Raw genomic sequence first — 19,158 nt, 5'->3', positions numbered from 1 at the left:
CTCGCGAAGCTCACTTCGGAAGTACAAGTGCCAGAGTTCCTTTCCGGGGCACCATCAAGAGGTCAAATTCGTAGCATGCGGGTAAAACATTCCTCCTAAGCTGTGCATTCACAGCCAGGTTCAAGGTGCTGCTTTTGTGGTTTAGACTCTCGGGGAGATGCCGGCTAAGCTCACTTGGGAAGTACAAGTGCCAGAGTTCATTTCCGGGGCACCATCAAGGATCAAAATCGTAGCATGCGGGTACCACTTTCCTCCTAAGCTCTGCATTCGCAGGCAGCTTGAAGGTGTTCATTTTGTGGAGAGAGTCTCGTGGAGATGCCGGCTAAGCTCACTTGAGAAGTATAAGTGCCAGAGTTCCTTTCCGTGGCACCATCAAGAGATCACAGCATGCGGGTAAAGTTTTCCTCCTACGCTGTGCATTCGCAGCCAGGTTCAAGGTGTTACTTTTGTGGTTAGACTCTCGTGGAGATGCCGGCTCACCTCACTTGAGAAGTACAAGTGCCAGAATTCCTTTCCGCGTCACCATGAAGAGATCAAATTCGTAGCATGCGGGTACTGCTTTCCTCCTAAGCAGGGCATTCGCAGCCAGCCAGAAGGTGTTCATTTTGTGGATAGTTTCTCGTGGAGATGCCGGCTAAGCTCACTTGGGAAGTACAAGTGCCAGAGTTCCTTTCCGGGGTACCATGAAGAGATCAAATTCGTAGCATGCGGGTACTGCTTTCCTCCTCAGCTGTGCATTCGCAGCCAGCCTGAAGGTGTTCATTTTGTGGATAGAGTCTCTTGGGGTTGCCGGCTAAGCTCACTTGGGAAGTACAAGTGCCAGAGTTCCTTTCCGGGGCACCATCAAGATATAAAATTCGTAGCATGCGGGTACTGCTTTCCTCCTAAGCTGTGCATTCGCAGCCAGCTTGAAGGTGTTCATTTTGTGGATAGCGTCTTGTGGATATGCCGGCAAAGCTCACTTGGGAAGTAAAAGTGCCCGAGTTCCTTTCCGGGGCACGATCAAGTGATCAAATTCGTAGCATGCGGGTAAAGATTTCCTCCTAAGCTGTTCATTCGCAGCCAGCTTCAAGTTGTTCTTTTGTGGTTACACTCTGGTGGAGAGTCCGGCTAATCTCACTTGAGAAGTCCAAGTGCCAGAGTTCCTTTCCGGGGCACCATGAAGACAACAAATTCGTAGCATGCGGGTACCGCTTTCCTCCTAAGCTATGCATTCGCAGCCAGCCTGAAGGTGTTCATTTTGTGGATAGAGTCTTGTGGAGATGCCGGCTAAGCTCACATGGGAAGTACAAGTGCCAGAGTTCCTTTCCGGGGCACTATCAAGAGATAAAATTCGTAGCATGCGGGTAAAGCTTCCTCCTAAGCTATGCATTTGCAGCCAGCTTCAAGGTGTTGTTTTTGTGGTTACACTATGGTGTAGAGTCCGGCTAAGCTCACTTGGGAAGTACAAGTGCCAGAGTTCCTTTCCCGGGCACCATCAAGGGATCAAATTTGTAGCATGCGGGTACTGCTTTCCTTCTCAGCTGTGCATTCGCAGCCAGCTTGAAGGTGTTCATTTTGTGGGTAGCGTCTCGTGAAGATGCCGGCTAAGCTCACTTGGGAAGTACAAGTGCCAGAATTCCTTTCCGGGGCACCATCAAGAGATCAACTTCGTAGCATGCGGGTACTGCTTTCCTCCTAAGGTGTGCATTCGCAGACAGCCTGAAGGTGTTAATTTTGTGGATAGCGTCTCGTGGATATGCCGGCTAAGCTCACTTGGGAAGTACAAGTGCCAGAGTTCCTTTCCGGGTCACCATCAAGAGATCAAATTCGTAGCATGCCGGTAAAGGTTTCCTCCTACGCTGTGCATTCACAGCCACGTTCACGGTGTTCCTTTTGTGGTTGGACACTCGTGGAGATGCCGGCTAAGCTCACTTGAGAAGTACAAGTGCCAGAGTTCCTTTCCGGGGCACCATGAAGAGATCAAATTCGTAGCATGCGGGTACTGCTTTCCGCCTAAGCTGTGCATTCGCAGCCAGCCTGAAGGTGTTCATTTTGTGGATACAGTCTCTTGGGGTTGCCGGCTAAGCTCACTTGGGATGTACAAGTGCCAGAGATCCTTTCCGGGGCACCATCAAGATATCAAATTCGTAGCATGCGGGTACTGCTTTCCCCCTAAGCTGTGCATTCGCAGCCAGCTTGAAGGTGTTCATTTTGTGGATAGAGTCTCGTGAAGATGCCGGCTAAGCTCACTAGGGAAGTACAAGTGCCAGAGTTCCTTTCCGGGGCACCATGAAGAGATCAAATTCGTAGCATGCGGGTAAAGCTTTCCTCCTAAGCTGTGCATTCGCAGCCAGCTTCAAGTTGTTGTTTTGTGGTTACACTCTGTTGTAGAGTCCGGCTAAGCTCACTTGGGAAGTACAAGTGCCAGAGTTCCTTTCCCGGCCACCATGAAGAGATAAAATTCGTAGCATGCGGGTACTGCTTTCTTCCTAAGCTGTGCATTCGCAGCCAGCCTGAAGGTGTTCATTTTGTGGATAGAGTTTTGTGGACATGCCGGCTAAGGTCACTTCGGAAGTACAAGTGCCAGAGTTCCTTTCCGGGGCACCATGAAGAGATCAAATTCGTAGCATGCGGGTACTGCTTTCCTCGAAAGCTGTGCATTCGCAGCCACCCTGAAGGTGTTCATTTTGTGGATCGAGTCTCTTGGGGTTGCCGGCTAACCTCAGTTGGGAAGTACAAGTGCCAGAGTTCCTTTCCCGGGCACAGTCAAGAGATCAAATTCGTAGCATGCGGGTACTGCTTTCCTCCTAAGCTGTGCATTCGCAGCCAGCTTTAAGGTGTTCATTTTGTGGATAGAGTGTCGTGAAGATGCCGGCTAAGCTCACTTGGGAAGTACAGGTGCCAGAGTTCCTTTCCGGGGCACCATCAAGTGATCAAATTCGTAGTATGCGGGGAAAGCTTTCCTCCTAAGCTCTGCATTCGCAGGCAGCTTCAAGTTGTTGTTTTGTGGTTACACTCTGGTGGAGAGTCCGGCTAATCTCACTTGAGAAGTCCAAGTGCCAGAGTTCCTTTCCGGGGCACCATGAAGACATCAAATTCGTAGCATGCGGGTACCGCTTTCCTCCTCAGCTGTGCATTCGCAGGCAGCTTGAAGGTGTTCATTTTGTGGATAGAGTCTCATGGAGATGCCGGCTAAGCTCACTTGAGAAGTACAAGTGCCAGAGTTCATTTCCGCGGCATCATCAAGAGATCAAATTCGTAGCATGCGGGTAAAGATTTCCTCCTAAGCTGTGCATTCGCAGCCAGCTTCACGGTGTTCCATTTGTGGATAGACTCTCGGGCAGATGCTCGCGAAGCTCACTTCGGAAGTACAAGTGCCAGAGTTCCTTTCCGGGGCACCATCAAGAGGTCAAATTCGTAGCATGCGGGTAAAACTTTCCTCCTAAGCTGTGCATTCACAGCCAGGTTCAAGGTGCTGCTTTTGTGGTTTAGACTCTCGGGGAGATGCCGGCTAAGCTCACTTGGGAAGTACAAGTGCCCGAGTTCCTTTCCGGGGCACGATCAAGTGATCAAATTCGTAGCATGCGGTTAAAGATTTCCTCCTAAGCTGTTCATTCGCAGCCAGCTTCACGTTGTTCTTTTGTGGTTACACTCTGGTGGAGAGTCCGGCTAATCTCACTTGAGAAGTCCAAGTGCCAGAGTTCCTTTCCGGGGCACCATGAAGACATCAAATTCGTAGCATGCGGGTACCGCTTTCCTCCTAAGCTATGCATTCGCAGCCAGCCTGAAGGTGTTCATTTTGTGGATAGAGTCTTGTGGAGATGCCGGCTAAGCTCACATGGGAAGTACAAGTGCCAGAGTTCCTTTCCGGGGCACTATCAAGAGATAAAATTCGTAGCATGCGGGTAAAGCTTCCTCCTAAGCTATGCATTCGCAGACAGCTTCAAGGTGTTGTTTTTGTGGTTACACTATGGTGTAGAGTCCGGCTAAGCTCACTTGGGAAGTACAAGTGCCAGAGTTCCTTTCCCGGGCACCATCAAGAGATCAAATTTGTAGCATGCGGGTACTGCTTTCCGCCTAAGCTGTGCATTCGCAGCCATCCTGAAGGTGTTCATTTTGTGGATACAGTCTCTTGGGGTTGCCGGCTAAGCTCACTTGGGATGTACAAGTGCCAGAGATCCTTTCCGGGGCACCATCAAGATATCAAATTCGTAGCATGCGGGTACTGCTTTCCCCCTAAGCTGTGCATTCGCAGCCAGCTTGAAGGTATTCATTTTGTGGATAGAGTCTCGTGAAGATGCCGGCTAAGCTCACTTGGGAAGTACAAGTGCCAGAGTTCCTTTCCGGGGCACCATGAAGAGATCAAATTCGTAGCATGCGGGTAAAGCTTTCCTCCTAAGCTGTGCATTCGCAGCCAGCTTCAATTTGTTGTTTTGTGGTTACACTCTGGTGTAGAGTCCGGCTAAGCTCACTTGGGAAGTACAAGTGCCAGAGTTCCTTTCCCGGGCACCATGAAGAGATCATATTCGTAGCATGCGGGTACTGCTTTCCTCCTAAGCTGTGCATTCCCAGCCAGCCTGAAGGTGTTCATTTTGTGGATAGAGTCTCGTAGAGATGCGGGCTAAGCTCACTTGGGAAGTCCACGTGCCAGGGTTCCTTTCCGGGGCACCATGAAGAGATCAAATTCGTAGCATGCGGGTACTGCTTTCCTCGAAAGCTGTGCATTCGCAGCCACCCTGAAGGTGTTCATTTTGTGGATCGAGTCTCTTGGGGTTGCCGGCTTAGCTCACTTGGGAAGTACAAGTGCCAGAGTTCCTTTCCCGGGCACCATCAAGAGATCAAATTCGTAGCATGCGGGTACTGCTTTCCTCTTCAGCTGTGCATTCGCAGCCAGCTTGAAGGTGTTCATTTTGTGGATAGAGTCTCGTGAAGATGCCGGCTAAGCTCACTTGGGAAGTACAAGTGCCAGAGTTCCTTTCCAGGGCACCATCAAGAGGTCAAATTCATAGCATGCGGGTAAAACTTTCCTCCTAAGCTGTGCATTCGCAGCCAGCTTCAAGTTGTTGTTTTGTGGTTACACTCTCGTGGAGATGCCGACTAAGCTCACTTGAGAAGTACAAGTGCCAGAATTCCTTTCCTGGGCACCATCAAGAGATCAAATTCGTAGCATGCAGGTAAAGGTTTCCTCCTATGCTGTGCATTCACAGCCAGGTTCACGGTGTTCCTTTTGTGGTTGGACACTCGTGGAGATGCCGGCTAAGCTCACTTGGGAAGTACAAGTGCCAGAGTTCCTTTCCGGGGCACCATGAAGAGATCATATTCGTAGCATGCGGGTACTGCTTTCCTCCTAAGCTGTGCATTCGCAGCCAGCCTGAAGGTGTTCATTCTGTGGATACAGTCTCTTGGGGTTGCCGGCTAAGCTCACTTTGGAAGTACAAGTGCCAGAGATCCTTTCCGGGGCACCATAAAGTTATCAAATTCGTAGCATGCGCGTACTGCTTTCCTGTTAAGCTGTGCATTCGCAGCCAGCTTGAAAGTGTTCATTTTGTGGATAGAGTCTCGTGAAAATGCCGGCTAAGCTCACTTGGGAAGTACAAGTGCCAGATTTCCTTTCCGGGGTACCATCAAGTGATCAAATTCCTAGCATGCGGGTAAAGCTTTCCTCCTAAGCTGTTCATTCGCAGCCAGCTTCAAGTTGTTGTTTTGTGGTTACACTCTAGTGTAGAGTCCGGCTAAGCTCACTTGGGAAGTACAAGTGCCAGAGATCCTTTCCGGGGCACCATCAAGAGATCAACTTCGTAGCATGCGGGTACTGCTTTCCTCCTAAGCTGTGCATTCGCAGACAGCCTGAAGGTGTTAATTTTGTGGATAGCGTCTCGTGGATATGCCGGCTAATCTCACTTGGGAAGTACAAGTGCCAGAGTTCCTTTCCGGGGCACCATCAAGAGGTCAAATTCGTAGCATGCGGGTAAATCTTTCCACCTAAGCTGTGCATTCACAGCCAGGTTCAAGGTGCTGCTTTTGTGGTTTAGACTCTCGGGGAGATGCCGGCTAAGCTCACTTGAGAAGTACAAGTGCCAGAGTTCATTTCCGGGGCACCATGAAGGGATCAAATTCGTAGCATGCGGGTACCGCTTTCCTCCTAAGCTCTGCATTCGCAGGCAGCTTGAAGGTGTTCATTTTGTGGAGAGAGTCTCGTGGAGATGCCGGCTAAGCTCACTTGGGAAGTACAAGTGCCAGAGATCCTTTCCGGGGCACCATCAAGAGATCACAGCATGCGGGTAAAGGTTTCCTCCTACGCTGTGCATTCGCAGCCAGGTTCATGGTGTTACTTTTGTGGTTAGACTCTCGTGGAGATGCCGGCTAAGCTCACTTGAGAAGTATAAGTGCCAGAATTCCTTTCCGCGTCACAATGAAGAGATCAAATTCGTAGCATGCGGGTACTGCTTTCCTCCTAAGTAGTGCATTCGCAGCTAGCCAGAAGGTGTTCATTTTGTGGATAGATTCTCGTGGAGATGCCGGCTAAGCTCAATTGGGAAGTACAAGTGCCAGAGTTCCTTTCCGGGGCGCCATCAAGTGATCAAATTCGTAGCATGCGGGTAAAGCTTTCCTCCTAAGCTGTGCATCCGCAGCCAGCTTCAAGTTGTTGTTTTGTGGTTACACTCTGGTGTAGAGTCCGGCTAAGCTCACTTGGGAAGTACAAGTGCCAGAATTCCTTTCCGGGGCACCATCAAGAGATCAAACTCGTAGCATGTAGGTAAAGGTTTCCTCCTACGCTGTGCATTCACAGCCAGGTTCACGGTGTTCCTTTTGTGGTTGGACACTCCTGGAGATGCCGGCTAAGCTCACTTGAGAAGTACAGGTGCCAGAGTTCCTTTCCGGGGCACCATCAAGAGATCAAATACGTAGCATGCGGGTACCGCTTTCCTCCTAAGCTCTGCATTCGCAGGCAGCTTGAAGGTGTTCATTTTGTGGAGAGAGTCTCGTGGAGATGCCGGCTAAGCTCACTTGGGAAGTACAAGTGCCAGAGATCCTTTCCGGGGCACCATCAAGAGATCACAGCATGCGGGTAAAGGTTTCCTCCTACGCTGTGCATTTGCAGCCAGGTTCATGGTGTTACTTTTGTGGTTAGACTCTCGTGGAGATGCCGGCTAAGCTCACTTGAGAAGTATAAGTGCCAGAATTCCTTTCCGCGTCACAATGAAGAGATCAAATTCGTAGCATGCGGGTACTGCTTTCCTCCTAAGTAGTGCATTCGCAGCCAGCCAGAAGGTGTTCATTTTGTGGATAGATTCTCGTGGAGATGCCGGCTAAGCTCACTTGGGAAGTACAAGTGCCAGGGTTCCTTTCCGGGGCACCATCAAGAGGTCAAATTCATAGCATGCGGGTAAAACTTTCCTCCTAAGCTGTGCATTCGCAGCCAGCTTCAAGGTGTTGCTTTTGTGGTTATACTCTCGTGGAGATGCCGACTAAGCTCACTTGAGAAGTACAAGTGCCAGAATTCCTTTCCGGGGCACCATCAAGAGATCAAACTCGTAGCATGTAGGTAAAGGTTTCCTCCTACGCTGTGCATTCACAGCCAGGTTCACGGTGTTCCTTTTGTGGTTGGACACTCGTGGAGATGCCGGCTAAGCTCACTTGAGAAGTACAAGTGCCAGAGTTCCTTTCCGGGGCACCATGAAGAGATCATATTCGTAGCATGCGGGTACTGCTTTCCTCCTAAACTGTGCATTCGCAGTCAGCCTGAAGGTGTTCATTCTGTGGATACAGGCACTTGGGGTTGCCGGCTAAGCTCACTTGGGAAGTACAAGTGCCAGAGATCCTTTCCGGGGCACCATCAAGATCTCAAATTCGTAGCATGCGGGTACTGCTTTCCTGCTAAGCTGTGCATTCGCAGCCAGCTTGAAGGTGTTCATTTTGTGGATAGAGTCTCGTGAAGATGCCGGCTAAGCTCACTTGGGAAGTACAAGTGCCAGAGTTCCTTTCCGGGGCACCATCAAGTGATCAAATTCGTAGCATGCGGGTAAAGCTTTCCTCCTAAGCTGTTCATTCGCAGCCAGCTTCAAGTTGTTGTTTTGTGGTTACATTCTGGTGGAGAGTCCGGCTAAGCTCACTTGAGAAGTGCAAGTGCCAGAATTCCTTTCCGGGGCACAATGAAGAGATAAAATTCGTAGCATGCGGGTAAAGCTTTCCTCCTAAGCTGTGCATTCGCAGCCAGCTTCAAGTTGTTGTTTTGTGGTTACACTCTAGTGTAGAGTCCGGCTAAGCTCACTTGGGAAGTACAAGTGCCAGAGCTCCTTTCCCGGGCACCATGAAGAGATCATATTCATAGCATGCGGGTACTGCTTTCCTCCTAAGCTGTGCATTCACAGCCAGCCTGAAGGTGTTCATTTTGTGGATAGAGTCTCGTAGAGATGCCGGCTAAGCTCACTTGGGATGTCCAAGCGCCAGGGTTCCTTTCCGGGGCACCATGAAGAGATCAAATTCGTAGCATGCGGGTACTGCTTTCCTCGAAAGCTGTGCATTCGCAGCCACCCTGAAGGTGTTCATTTTGTGGATAGTCTCTTGGGGTTGCCGGCTAAGCTCACTTGGGAAGTACAAGTGCCAGAGTTCCTTTCCCGGGCACCATCAAGAGATCAAATTCGTAGCATGCGGGTACTGCTTTCCTCCTAAGCTGTGCATTCGCAGCCAGCTTGAAGGTGTTCATTTTGTGGATAGAGTCTCGTGAAGATGCCGGCTAAGCTCACTTGGGAAGTACAAGTGCCAGAGTTCCGTTCCGGGGCACCATCAAGTGATCAAATTCGTAGCATGCGGGTAAAGCTTTCCTCCTAAGCTGTTCATTCGCAGCCAGCTTGAAATTGTTGTTTTGTGGTTACACTCTGGTGGAGAGTCCGGCTAAGCTCACTTGAGAATTCCAAGTGCCAGAATTCCTTTCCGGGGCACAATGAAGACATCAAATTCGTAGCATGCGGGTAAAGCTTTCCTCCTAAGCTGTGCATTCGCAGCCAGCTTCAAGTTGTTGTTTTGTGGTTACACTCTAGTGTAGAGTCCGGCTAAGCTCACTTGGGAAGTACAAGTGCCAGAGTTCCTTTCCCGGGCACCATGAAGAGATCATATTCGTAGCATGCGGGTACTGCTTTCCTCCTAAGCTGTGCATTCCCAGCCAGCCTGAAGGTGTTCATTTTGTGGATAGAGTCTCGTAGAGATGCCGGCTAAGCTCACTTGGGAAGTCCAAGTGCCAGGGTTCCTTTCCGGGGCACCATGATGAGATCAAATTCGTAGCATGCGGGTACTGCTTTCCTCGAAAGCTGTGCATTCGCAGCCACCCTGAAGGTGTTCATTTTGTGGATCGAGTCTCTTGGGGTTGCCGGCTAACCTCACTTGGGAAGTACAAGTGCCAGAGTTCCTTTCCCGGGCACCATCAAGAGATCTAATTCGTAGCATGCGGATACTGCTTTCCTCCTCAGCTGTGCATTCGCAGCCAGCTTGAAGGTGTTCATTTTGTGGATAGAGTCTCGTGAAGATGCCGGCTAAGCTCACTTGGGAAGTACAAGTGCCAGAGTTCCTTTCCGGGGCACCATCAAGAAGTCAAATTCATAGCATGCGGGTAAAACTTTCCTCCTAAGCTGTGCATTCGCAGCCAGCCTCAAGGTGTTGCTTTTGTGGTTATACTCTCGTGGAGATGCCGACGAAGCTCACTTGAGAAGTACAAGTGCCAGAATTCCTTTCCGGGGCACCATCAAGAGATCAAATTCGTAGCATGCAGGTAAAGGTTTCCTCCTACGCTGTGCATTCACAGCCAGGTTCACGGTGTTCCTTTTGTGGTTGGACACTCCTGGAGATTCCGGCTAGGCTCACTTGAGAAGTACAAGTGCCAGAGTTCCTTTCCGGGGCACCATGAAGAGATCATATTCGTAGCATGTGGGTACTGCTTTCCTCCTAAGCTGTGCATTCGCAGTCAGGCTGAAGGTGTTCATTCTGTGGATACAGTCTCTTGGGGTTGCCGGCTAAGCTCACTTGGGAAGTACAAGTGCCAGAGATCCTTTCCGGGGCACCATCAAGATATCAAATTCGTAGCATGCGGGTACTGCTTTCCTGCTAAGCTGTGCATTCGCAGCCAGCTTGAAGGTGTTCATTTTGTGGATAGAGTCTCGTGAAGATGCCGGCTAAGCTCACTTGGGAAGTACAAGTGCCAGAGTTCCTTTCCGGGGCACCATCAAGCGATCCAATTCGTAGCATGCGGGTAAAGCTTTCCTCCTAAGCTGTTCATTCGCAGCCAGCTTCAAGTTGTTGTTTTGTGGTTACACTCTGGTGGAGAGTCCGGCTAAGCTCACTTGAGAATTCCAAGTGCCAGAATTCCTTTCCGGGGCACAATGAAGAGATCAAATTCGTAGCATGCGGGTAAAGCTTTCCTCCTAAGCTGTGCATTCGCAGCCAGCTTCAAGTTGTTGTTTTGTGGTTACACTCTAGTGTAGAGTCCGGCTAAGCTCACTTGGGAAGTACAAGTGCCAGAGTTCCTTTCCCGGGCACCATGAAGAGATCATATTCGTAGCATGCGGGTACTGCTTTCCTCCTAAGCTGTGCATTCCCAGCCAGCCTGAAGGTGTTCATTTTGTGGATAGAGTCTCGTAGAGATGCCGGCTAAGCTCACTTGGGAAGTCCAAGTGCCAGGGTTCCTTTCCGGGGCACCATGAAAAGATCAAATTCGTAGCATGCGGGTACTGCTTTCCTCTTAAGCTGTGCATTCGCAGCCACCCTGAAGGTGTTCATTTTGTGGATAGAGTCTCTTGGGGTTGCCGGCTAAGCTCACTTGGGAAGTACAAGTGCCAGAGTTCCTTTCCCGGGCACCATCAAGAGATCAAATTCGTAGCATGCGGGTACTGCTTTCCTCCTAAGCTGTGCATTCGCAGCCAGCTTTAAGGTGTTCATTTTGTGGATAGATTGTCGTGAAGATGCCGGCTAAGCTCACTTGGGAAGTACAGGTGCCAGAGTTCCTTTCCGGGGCACCATCAAGTGATCAAATTCGTAGTATGCGGGTAAAGCTTTCCTCCTAAGCTCTGCATTCGCAGGCAGCTTCAAGTTGTTGTTTTGTGGTTACACTCTGGTGGAGAGTCCGGCTAATCTCACTTGAGAAGTCCAAGTGCCAGAGTTCCTTTCCGGGGCACCATGAAGAGATCAAATTCGTAGCATGCGGGTACCGCTTTCCTCCTAAGCTGTGCATTCGCAGGCAGCTTGAAGGTGTTCATTTTGTGGATAGAGTCTCATGGAGATGCCGGCTAAGCTCACTTGAGAAGAACAAGTGCCAGAGTTCATTTCAGCGGCATCATCAAGAGATCAAATTCGTAGCATGCGGGTAAAGCTTTCATCCTAAGCTGTGCATTCGCAGCCAGCTTCAAGGTGTTCCATTTGTGGATAGACTCTCGGGCAGATGCTCGCGAAGCTCACTTCGGAAGTACAAGTGCCAGAGTTCCTTTCCGGGGCACCATCAAGAGGTCAAATTCGTAGCATGCGGGTAAAACTTTCCTCCTAAGCTGTGCATTCACAGCCAGGTTCAAGGTGCTGCTTTTGTGGTTTAGACTCTCGGGGAGATGCCGGCTAAGCTCACTTGGGAAGTACAAGTGCCAGAGTTCATTTCCGGGGCACCATCAAGGATCAAAATCGTAGCATGCGGGTACCACTTTCCTCCTATGCTCTGCATTCGCAGGCAGCTTGAAGGTGTTCATTTTGTGGAGAGAGTCTCGTGGAGATGCCAGCTCAGCTCACTTGAGAAGTACAAGTGCCAGAATTCCTTTCCGCGTCACCATGAAGAGATCAAATTCGTAGCATGCGGGTACTGCTTTCCTCCTAAGCAGTGCATTCGCAGCCAGCCAGAAGGTGTTCATTTTGCGGATAGTTTCTCGTGGAGATGCCGGCTAAGCTCACTTGGGAAGTACAAGTGCCAGAGTGCCTTTCCGGGGTACCATGAAGAGATCAAATTCGTAGCATGCGGGTACTGCTTTCCTCCTCAGCTGTGCATTCGCAGCCAGCCTGAAGGTGTTCATTTTGTGGATAGAGTCTCTTGGGGTTGCCGGCTAAGCTCACTTGGGAAGTACAAGTGCCAGAGTTCCTTTCCGGGGCACCATCAAGATATAAAATTCGTAGCATGCGGGTACTGCTTTCCTCCTAAGCTGTGCATTCGCAGCCAGCTTGAAGGTGTTCATTTTGTGGATAGCGTCTTGTGGATATGCCGGCTAAGCTCACTTGGGAAGTAAAAGTGCCCGAGTTCCTTTCCGGGGCACGATCAAGTGATCAAATTCGTAGCATGCGGGTAAAGATTTCCTCCTAAGCTGTTCATTCGCAGCCAGCTTCAAGTTGTTCTTTTGTGGTTACACTCTGGTGGAGAGTCCGGCTAATCTCACTTGAGAAGTCCAAGTGCCAGAGTTCCTTTCCGGGGCACCATGAAGACATCAAATTCGTAGCATGCGGGTACCGCTTTCCTCCTAAGCTATGCATTCGCAGCCAGCCTGAAGGTGTTCATTTTGTGGATAGAGTCTTGTGGAGATGCCGGCTAAGCTCACATGGGAAGTACAAGTGCCAGAGTTCCTTTCCGGGGCACTATCAAGAGATAAAATTCGTAGCATGCGGGTAAAGCTTCCTCCTAAGCTATGCATTCACAGCCAGCTTCAAGGTGTTGTTTTTGTGGTTACACTATGGTGTAGAATCCGGCTAAGCTCACTTGGGAAGTACAAGTGCCAGAGTTCCTTTCCCGGGCACCATCAAGAGATCAAATCTGTAGCATGCGGGTACTGCTTTCCTTCTCAGCTGTGCATTCGCAGCCAGCTTGAAGGTGTTCATTTTGTGGGTAGCGTCTCGTGAAGATGCCGGCTAAGCTCACTTGGGAAGTACAAGTGCCAGAGTTCCTTTCCGGGGCACCATCAAGAGATCAACTTCGTAGCATGGGGGTACTGCTTTCCTCCTAAGGTGTGCATTCGCAGACAGCCTGAAGGTGATAATTTTGTGGATAGCGTCTCGTGGATATGCCGGCTAAACTCACTTGGGAAGTACAAGTGCCAGAGTTCCTTTCCGGGGCACCATCAAGAGATCAAATTCGTAGCATGTAGGTAAAGGTTTCCTCCTACGCTGTGCATTCACAGCCAGGTTCACGGTGTTCCTTTTGTGGTTGGACACTCATGGAGATGCCGGCTAAGCTCACTTGAGAAGTACAAGTGCCAGAGTTCCTTTCCGGGGCACCATGAAGAGATCATATTCGTAGCATGCGGGTACTGCTTTCCTCCTAAGCTGTGCATTCACAGTCAGCCTGAAGGTGTTCATTCTGTGGATACAGGCTCTTGGGGTTGCCGGCTAAGCTCACTTGGGAAGTACAAGTGCCAGAGATCCTTTCCGGGGCACCATCAAGATATCAAATTCGTAGCATGCGGGTACTGCTTTCCTGGTAAGCTGTGCATTCGCAGCCAGCTTGAAGGTGTTCATTTTGTGGAAAGAGTCTCGTGAAGATGCCGGCTAAGCTCACTTGGGAAGTACAAGTGCCAGAGTTCCTTTCCGGGGCACCATCAAGTGATCAAATTCGTAGCATGCGGGTAAAGCTTTCCTCCTAAGCTGTTCACTCGCAGCCAGCTTCAAATTGTTGTTTTGTGGTTACACTCTGGTGGAGAGTCCGGCTAAGCTCACTTGAGAAGTCCAAGTGCCAGAATTCCGTTCTGGGGCACAATGAAGAGATCAAATTCGTAGCATGCGGGTAAAGCTTTCCTCCTAAGCTGTGCATTCGCAGCCAGCTTCAAGTTGTTGTTTTGTGGTTACACTCTAGTGTAGAGTCCGGCTAAGCTCACTTGGGAAGTACAAGTGCCAGAGTTCCTTTCCCGGGCACCATGAAGAGATCATATTCGTAGCATGCGGGTACTGCTTTCCTCCTACGCTGTGCATTCCCAGCCTGCCTGAAGGTGTTCATTTTGTGGATAGAGTCTCGTAGAGATGCCGGCTAAGCTCACTTGGGAAGTCCAAGTGCCAGGGTTCTTTTCCGGGGCACCATGAAGTGATCAAATTCGTAGCATGCGGGTACTGCTTTCCTCGAAAGCTGTGCATTCGCAGCCACCCTGAAGGTGTTCATTTTGTGGATCGAGTCTCTTGGGGTTGCCGGCTAACCTCAATTGGGAAGTACAAGTGCCAGAGTTCCTTTCCCGGGCACAATCAAGAGATCAAATTCGTAGCATGTGGGTACTGCTTTCCTCCTCAGCTGTGCATTCGCAGCCAGCTTGAAGGTGTTCATTTTGTGGATAGAGTCTCGTGAAGATGCCGGCTAAGCTCACTTGGGAAGTACAAGTGCCAGAGTTCCTTTCCGGGGCACCATGAAGAGATCAAATTCGTAGCATGCGGGTAAAGCTTTCCTCCTAAGCTGTGCATTCGCAGCCAGCTTCAAGTTGTTGTTTTGTGGTTACACTCTGGTGTAGAGTCCGGCTAAGCTCACTTGGGAAGTACAAGTGCCAGAATTCCTTTCCGGGGCACCATCAATAGATCAAACTCGTAGCATGTAGGTAAAGGTTTCCTCCTACGCTGTGCATTCACAGCCAGGTTCACGGTGTTCCTTTTGTGGTTGGACACTCCTGGAGATGCCGGCTAAGCTCACTTGAGAAGTACAAGTGCCAGAGTTCCTTTCCGGGGCACCATCAAGAGATCAAATACGTAGCATGCGGGTACCGCTTTCCTCCTAAGCTCTGCATTCGCAGGCAGCTTGAAGGTGTTCATTTTGTGGAGAGAGTCTCGTGGAGATGCCGGCTAAGCTCACTTGGGAAGTACAAGTGCCAGAGATCCTTTCGGGGGCACCATCAACAGATCACAGCATGCGGGTAAAGGTTTCCTCCTACGCTGTGCATTCGCAGCCAGGTTCATGGTGTTACTTTTGTGGTTAGACTCTCGTGGAGATGCCGGCTAAGCTCACTTGAGAAGTATAAGTGCCAGAATTCCTTTCCGCGTCACAATGAAGATATCAAATTCGTAGCATGCGGGTACTGCTTTTCTCCTAAGTAGTGCATTCGCAGCCAGCCAGAAGGTGTTCATTTTGTGGATAGATTCTCGTGGAGATGCCGGCTAAGCTCACTTGGGAAGTACAAGTGCCAGGGTTCCTTTCCGGGGCACCATCAAGAGGTCAAATTCATAGCATGCGGGTAAAACTTTCCTCCTAAGCTGTGCATTCGCAGCCAGCTTCAAGGTGTTGCTTTTGTGGTTATACTCTCGTGGAGATGCCGACTAAGCTCACTTGAGAAGTACAAGTGCCAGAATTCCTTTCCGGGGCACCATCAAGAGATCAAACTCGTAGCATGTAGGTAAAGGTTTCCTCCTACGCTGTGCATTCACAGCCAGGTTCACGGTGTTCCTTTTGTGGTTGGACACTCGTGGAGATGCCGGCTAAGCTCACTTGAGAAGTACAAGTGCCAGAGTTCCTTTCCGGGGCACCATGAAGAGATCATATTCGTAGCATGCGGGTACTGCTTTCCTCCTAAGCTGTGCATTCGCAGTCAGCCTGAAGGTGTTCATTCTGTGGATACAGGCACTTGGGGTTGCCGGCTAAGCTCACTTGGGAAGTACAAGTGCCAGAGATCCTTTCCGGGGCACCATCAAGATATCAAATTCGTAGCATGCGGGTACTGCTTTCCTGCTAAGCTGTGCATTCGCAGCCAGCTTGAAGGTGTTCATTTTGTGGATAGAGTCTCGTGAAGATGCCGGCTAAGCTCACTTGGGAAGTACAAGTGCCAGAGTTCCTTTCCGGGGCACCATCAAGTGATCAAATTCGTAGCATGCGGGTAAAGCTTTCCTCCTAAGCTGTTCATTCGCAGCCAGCTTCAAGTTGTTGTTTTGTGGTTACATTCTGGTGGAGAGTCCGGCTAAGCTCACTTGAGAAGTGCAAGTGCCAGAATTCCTTTCCGGGGCACAATGAAGAGATCAAATTCGTAGCATGCGGGTAAAGCTTTCCTCCTAAGCTGTGCATTCGCAGCCAGCTTCAAGTTGTTTTGTGGTTACACTCTAGTGTAGAGTCCGGCTAAGCTCACTTGGGAAGTACAAGTGCCAGAGCTCCTTTCCCGGGCACCATGAAGAGATCATATTCATAGCATGCGGGTACTGCTTTCCTCCTAAGCTGTGCATTCGCAGCCAGCCTGAAGGTGTTCATTTTGTGGATAGAGTCTCGTAGAGATGCCGGCTAAGCTCACTTGGGATGTCCAAGTGCCAGGGTTCCTTTCCGGGGCACCATGAAGAGATCAAATTCGTAGCATGCGGGTACTGCTTTCCTCGAAAGCTGTGCATTCGCAGCCACCCTGAAGGTGTTCATTTTGTGGATAGTCTCTTGGGGTTGCCGGCTAAGCTCACTTGGGAAGTACAAGTGCCAGAGTTCCTTTCCCGGGCACCATCAAGAGATCAAATTCGTAGCATGCGGGTACTGCTTTCCTCCTAAGCTGTGCATTCGCAGCCAGCTTGAAGGTGTTCATTTTGTGGATAGAGTCTCGTGAAGATGCCGGCTAAGCTCACTTGGGAAGTACAAGTGCCAGAGTTCCGTTCCGGGGCACCATGAAGAGGTCAAATTCATAGCATGCGGGTAAAAGTTTCCTCCTAAGCTGTGCATTCGCAGCCAGCTTCAAGGTGTTGCTTTTGTGGTTATACTCTCGTGGAGATGCCGACAAAGATCACTTGAGAAGTACAAGTGCCAGAATTCCTTTCCGTGGCACCATCAAGAGATCAAATTAGTAGCATGCAGGTAAAGGTTTCCTCCTACGCTGTGCATTCACAGCCAGGTTCACGGTGTTCCTTTTGTGGTTGGACACTCGTGGAGATGCCGGCTAAGCTCACTTGAGAAGTACAAGTGCCAGAGTTCCTTTCCGGGACACCATGAAGAGATCATATTCGTAGCATGCGGGTACTGCTTTCCTCCTAAGCTGTGCATTCACAGTCAGCCTGAAGGTGTTCATTCTGTGGATACAGGCTCTTGGGGTTGCCGGCTAAGCTCACTTGGGAAGTACAAGTGCCAGAGATCCTTTCCGGGGCACCATCAAGATATCAAATTCGTAGCATGCGGGTACAGCTTTCCTGCTAAGCTGTGCATTCGCAGCCAGCTTGAAGGTGTTCATTTTGTGGATAGAGTCTCGTGAAGATGCCGGCTAAGCTCACTTGGGAAGTACAAGTGCCAGAGTTCCTTTCCGGGGCACCATCAAGTGATCAAATTCGTAGCATGCGGGTAAAGCTTTCCTCCTAAGCTGTTCATTCGCAGCCAGCTTCAAATTGTTGTTTTGTGGTTACACTCTGGTGGAGAGTCCGGCTAAGCTCACTTGAGAATTCCAAGTGCCAGAATTCCTTTCCGGGGCACAATGAAGACATCAAATTCGTAGCATGCGGGTAAAGCTTTCCTCCTAAGCTGTGCATTCGCAGCCAGCTTCAAGTTGTTGTTTTGTGGTTACACTCTAGTGTAGAGTCCGGCTAAGCTCACTTGGGAAGTACAAGTGCCAGAGTTCCTTTCCCGGGCACCATGAAGAGATCATATTCGTAGCATGCGGGTACTGCTTTCCTCCTAAGCTGTGCATTCCCAGCCAGCCTGAAGGTGTTCATTTTGTGGATAGAGTCTCGTAGAGATGCCGGCTAAGCTCACTTGGGAAGTCCAAGTGCCAGGGTTCCTTTCCGGGGCACCATGAAGAGATCAAATTCGTAGCATGCGGGTACTGCTTTCCTCGAAAGCTGTGCATTCGCAGCCACCCTGAAGGTGTTCATTTTGTGGATCGAGTCTCTTGGGGTTGCCGGCTAACCTCACTTGGGAAGTACAAGTGCCAGAGTTCCTTTCCCGGGCACCATCAAGAGATCTAATTCGTAGCATGCGGATACTGCTTTCCTCCTCAGCTGTGCATTCGCAGCCAGCTTGAAGGTGTTCATTTTGTGGATAGAGTCTCGTGAAGATGCCGGCTAAGCTCACTTGGGAAGTACAAGTGCCAGAGTTCCTTTCCGGGGCACCATCAAGAAGTCAAATTCATAGCATGCGGGTAAAACTTTCCTCCTAAGCTGTGCATTCGCAGCCAGCCTCAAGGTGTTGCTGTTGTGGTTATACTCTCGTGGAGATGCCGACGAAGCTCACTTGAGAAGTACAAGTGCCAGAATTCCTTTCCGGGGCACCATCAAGAGATCAAATTCGTAGCATGCAGGTAAAGGTTTCCTCCTACGCTGTGCATTCACAGCCAGGTTCACGGTGTTCCTTTTGTGGTTGGACACTCCTGGAGATTCCGGCTAGGCTCACTTGAGAAGTACAAGTGCCAGAGTTCCTTTCCGGGGCACCATGAAGAGATCATATTCGTAACATGTGGGTACTGCTTTCCTCCTAAGCTGTGCATTCGCAGTCAGGCTGAAGGTGTTCATTCTGTGGATACAGTCTCTTGGGGTTGCCGGCTAAGCTCACTTGGGAAGTACAAGTGCCAGAGATCCTTTCCGGGGCACCATCAAGATATCAAATTCGTAGCATGCGGGTCCTGCTTTCCTGCTAAGCTGTGCATTCGCAGCCAGCTTGAAGGTGTTCATTTTGTGGATAGAGTCTCGTGAAGATGCCGGCTAAGCTCACTTGGGAAGTACAAGTGCCAGAGTTCCTTTCCGGGGCACCATCAAGCGATCCAATTCGTAGCATGCGGGTAAAGCTTTCCTCCTAAGCTGTTCATTCGCAGCCAGCTTCAAGTTGTTGTTTTGTGGTTACACTCTGGTGGAGAGTCCGGCTAAGCTCACTTGAGAATTCCAAGTGCCAGAATTCCTTTCCGGGGCACAATGAAGAGATCAAATTCGTAGCATGCGGGTAAAGCTTTCCTCCTAAGCTGTGCATTCGCAGCCAGCTTCAAGTTGTTGTTTTGTGGTTACACTCTAGTGTAGAGTCCGGCTAAGCTCACTTGGGAAGTACAAGTGCCAGAGTTCCTTTCCCGGGCACCATGAAGAGATCATATTCGTAGCATGCGGGTACTGCTTTCCTCCTAAGCTGTGCATTCCCAGCCAGCCTGAAGGTGTTCATTTTGTGGATAGAGTCTCGTAGAGATGCCGGCTAAGCTCACTTGGGAAGTCCAAGTGCCAGGGTTCCTTTCCGGGGCACCATGAAAAGATCAAATTCGTAGCATGCGGGTACTGCTTTCCTCTTAAGCTGTGCATTCGCAGCCACCCTGAAGGTGTTCATTT

The sequence above is a fragment of the Kogia breviceps genome, chromosome 9, assembly GCF_026419965.1.
Source record: "Kogia breviceps isolate mKogBre1 chromosome 9, mKogBre1 haplotype 1, whole genome shotgun sequence".
Taxonomy (NCBI): domain Eukaryota; kingdom Metazoa; phylum Chordata; class Mammalia; order Artiodactyla; family Physeteridae; genus Kogia; species Kogia breviceps.
Note: the sequence above shows the minus strand (reverse complement) of the source record.